The sequence below is a fragment of the Tenrec ecaudatus genome, chromosome 3 (genome assembly GCF_050624435.1).
Source record: "Tenrec ecaudatus isolate mTenEca1 chromosome 3, mTenEca1.hap1, whole genome shotgun sequence".
In the NCBI taxonomy this organism is placed as follows: domain Eukaryota; kingdom Metazoa; phylum Chordata; class Mammalia; order Afrosoricida; family Tenrecidae; genus Tenrec; species Tenrec ecaudatus.
The window spans coordinates 4,922,501-4,926,707 of record NC_134532.1 but is presented as its reverse complement, the minus strand read 5'-3'; the positions used below and the strand labels follow the sequence as shown (position 1 = coordinate 4,926,707).

General features: G+C 42.4%; 1 long non-coding RNA gene across 2 annotated transcripts in view; it reads left to right on the top strand.

Annotated features, from left to right (window-relative positions):
• The first annotated feature begins 1,176 nt into the window (after positions 1-1,176).
• The window catches only part of LOC142443238 (uncharacterized), a 73,169-nt gene continuing 70,138 nt past the window's right edge, over positions 1,177-4,207 (top strand). For both annotated transcript variants that reach the window (XR_012783501.1, XR_012783502.1), the window contains exons 1-3: positions 1,177-1,316; positions 1,507-1,568; positions 1,991-2,098. This is a non-coding gene — a long non-coding RNA (uncharacterized LOC142443238). The remainder of the gene's footprint in view (positions 1,317-1,506; positions 1,569-1,990; positions 2,099-4,207) is intronic.

Genomic DNA, 4,207 nt, shown 5'->3' with positions numbered 1-4,207 from the left:
GAATGAGAATGTTTTGCGGCTAAAAAATAATGAAAAGCATGTTCAGCATTTATAAAATATGTTGCATAAATTATCCATTTGCTTCCTTGATGGGCTCAACATCTCTGAATCTTTCATCCTCCCTTCTTTTTTTTCAAAGAAGGAAAACCCCTGTGATATATTAGGAGTGAAAAAAATGCTTTCTTGAGGAATAATTCAGGTTTACCTGGGTAGTGTTGAGTGAAAATATAAACCACTCCGTCTTTTCGGTAGAGGCAGAGTAGTTTCTATACACACCGAGAACAATGGAAATGTTGGGAGATGTGGTGTTTCTTTTAGATGAGACCAGCTTCAAACCTAAGTCCTTTAAAATATAAAAATCGTCCACTTAGTGAGGAAGGGAGAGTTACCAATGGCAATTGCTGGTTAGCTTAGACATGCTGCAGTTGGTTATATACGATTCTAGTTAGGCAGTTAGTTATACATGACGTAATTAGTTATACATGATTCCTGCCATGAACACATCCCTCCTCTCCCCGCTAGGAACACGTTGTGTATTGGCACATTCATCCCAAATGGCTTTAACCCTGATGAACATCTAATTTGAGTGTCCTCCAGTTTGAAACGTTTCCACTTATAACTTGATCTTGTGGAAATTTCAGAATGATGTCCAAAACGATAATATCGATATTTTAATCACCCTTTTTCACTTTAGTTCATATTTCAAGCATCCACAGGGAAGAATAAGCACTTCTAAGAAGTCCTTGTGTGGCGTGTGGTGGGTGTGAGGCATCTTACCACATGGGGGGCAGCTGAAAGCCACCAACCACTTCATGGGAGAAAGATCAATTTGGTTACTCTTGTAAAGATTTACAAGCTCAGAACCCCTACATGTGTTTGCTGTCAATTGAAATCAACTTGATGGCAGTGGTTTCAGGTTTTTAATTGACACTTTATTTTTAACAGATCTTCATTTTAATTCCCCTTTTGAGTCCATGTACCTCAAGGGTTATACCATAATTTATACTTGGTGGGTACCATTGGGAGTAAACTGTTTCAGGACCATGGACTATGGAGATGATGCTTATTTTCAGGTTGAAAAATAATAGAAAGCAAATCATAGCATGCAGCTAATGCTTAAACCTCCACCCGGTAAGCCTTCAACAATTCAAACCCATGAGTCACTCCTTGGGAGAAAGATGAGGTTATGTCTGTTCCTATAAAGATTCACAGTCTCGGAAACATGGTGAGTTAGAATGAAACCACTGGAAGTATTGGAGTTTTTGTGAATCATCTTTAACAAGTTACTCTTTGCCACTGAGGGATTCCTGCCTGAGGTAACCATGTGTGTCAGGGTGTCTGGGTCGAACTTTGTTCTGTAGACTTTTCAATGATTTTTTTTTTAAAGTATATCACCAGGTATTTCTTCTGAGGTGCCTCTGGGTGGACTCTGAGTTAATTGTTTGCACTATCCAGGTAGTCCCGAGACCTTTAAAAGTGTCTAAATCCAGTTTCTTTGTCACACAGATTGTGAAGGATCCAAGGAACTTGGAAGACATGGAACACGGGACAAGAAGTTTCAGGAGATGGTATAATTTATTTTATGATGTATTTTTCACTTCTAAACATCTTTGATCCTTATTTTTCTCTCCATTTTGCATAGATAACATGTTATTAGGGGGCACATTGAGTGCTGGCTGGTTTCCTAGACCTAGGTCTTTACTGTCATCTACAGAGGTAGCAATACAAACAATCTACTGATATTTTACATGGTTAAATCCAAGGGGGAAATGTTTGAATAACCTATGAGCCATGTCAAAGAGAGTCTGTCCTTTGATATGAAGGTTGGGTTAGCTTGGGTTTTCTAAAGAAGCAAAAATCAATGAGGCTTATTGATGTACATAAAGAGAAAGTGATAACAATAAAATGACAATAAAATAATGGGCAAATCTAGTCCAATTCAAGTCTATGTGTTAGATGATACGCTCAAAACTTCTATTTACTTTTATAGTTGCTGGGACTGATGAACCAATACACAGAAATACAAACTAAGAAGCAGGAAAATTAATCTGGAAGCAGGGAGATGAAGCATAAAGACCGCAGGCTTGTGGATGCAGAGGTAGGTGAGGGTCAGCCAGTTAAACTTGTGGCTGCAGAGTCAAATGGACCCAAGGTCAGCCTATAACCTGACAGGCTTACAGGGTCATCAGAGTATGGTGGGCCATTGGATCAAGTCTAAGGAACTGGGGGTCGATGAGCCAGATCCAGCAAGAAGCAAACAAGCTCTCCACAGTACCTGCTTATATATGGAGTGGGCCAGCTGACTGAGGAAACATCATCAGTGCTGTCACCTGAGTCAGGGGTTACTCTACATCCTAATTATCCTATAATTGCTTGGCCCTTCACATCAGATCCCATCACAGAGTGGATTGTGTTAGTGAGTTTTTATCAAATGTTTTATTGGCAAGTGTGCTAGTTCAGGTAGACTAGAGAAACAAATTCAGAGACATACGCGTATAACAAAGAGCTTTATACACAAGCGCAATCAAGTTCATAAGTCTGACATTTGTCCATATGTCTGATACCAGTCTATAAAGTCCTCCTCAGACTCATGAAACACATGCAATGATGCTGAATGCAGGAAGATCACAGGCCAGTGGATGGGAAGTCTTGTGGATCCAGTGGTGTTGTAAGCATCTCAGCACTGGCAGGGTTCTCCATGTGGCTTCCCTAGCTCCCAGGGCTTTGGCTTCATCCAGGGTAGGTCCACGTGGCTTCTCCTCAAGGATGTCTCACAGGGAGTGAGGAGAGGGAGAGAGAGAGAGAGAGAGTCTCCCTCTTTCAAGAGGAACACAGGAGTTCCCAGAATCCTCAGGAGAAGGCTATGCCCACATAGAGGCCTCATTGGCTATGACCTGATTGACAAACTAGACCCCACCCCTTCACTCTGAATCCTCAAATTGACACCGGATTATATAACTTCCACAGCAAGTAATTAGCATAACATATAATTCAATAGTTCAATCAATCATATCAAAGAGAATTGTACAGTCACACCCACACCAATTTCTTAGAGCATTTCTGGCTCCCATGGTTAAATCACCTCTAAGATGAGTTATATAATCAAAATCCATTCTAGTGCTCCCCCCCACACCCCTGTTCCTGGCTTCACTATTTACTCCTGAGGTCTCCTTACCCTCCCTATCATTTACCCCCACCTCTGTATTCCCTATGTCCCCTTCTATCATTTGTTCTCATTATGCATCCAGAAAACCATTAAAAACAAAATGGCGCTAAGGTGGTAAGGAAAAAAACAGAATCATTTTCAGACAAAAGTACAAATTATGCATAAGACCCCAACATTCAAAGAGCCAGGGAAGACATTTTTGTCATGGAACCAGGAAAAAGACACTTGCACTCAGAACACATTCAGCTCCCATCTAGAGGGTGGTCAGCTGGCCAAGAATCAAGGCCAATCCAGCATCATCCTTCCTGGACTTCTTGACATCATCTCCTTGTCTCTTCCGCCTCTATGGGCCCGTTTCCCCAAACCTTGTTATATTTTCTTTCCCTATAGGCTCTTCCTGGGTTTCATTTACAGAACAATAAATTAATAAATGATACAGCTTCAAGAGAGTGAGCCCTAATGTCGCTGTACCTTTGAGGTACACCTTAAATACATGAGCATAAGCAGCATCTAACAGAATGGCCATCACAGGACTGATGGGATAATATGTATCTTAATATAGCATGCAGGGCACCGATGGACCAAGGCTTTGTTTGTCTGCCGACCAACAGTACACAGCTCCTGATACAGCTCTCTTCTGCTTCCTCAGCCACCATGTGTGTTCCGCCTTAAGTCGTCAGGTTACAAGTGTGTCTGGGGTAGAGTCCAGCTCACACTGTGGACTTCCATTTGGGGTCTCACCGATGCAGCCTCTGGAGCATGACATGCACCCTGAAGATCCCAGTGTTCAGTGGCAACCAGCCTGGCTTCCCAGGTTGCCCCCAGATGCCCTAGGTCAATTCTGCTTTCCTTCTGCAAAGACCCTCCTTTACCTAGTGATCCCAAGAGCATCCTCAGTCTCCTCCCCTCACCTGGAAGTCAGCTGCCCCCCCCGCCCCTTCCCCCAATAGACATGCACTTACGTTTGCTCAAAATTGACCATTCCCTCTCCCCTCTCCTCCCATCAGCAAACCTCAAACATCTGTGTTAATGAGTCTTTAT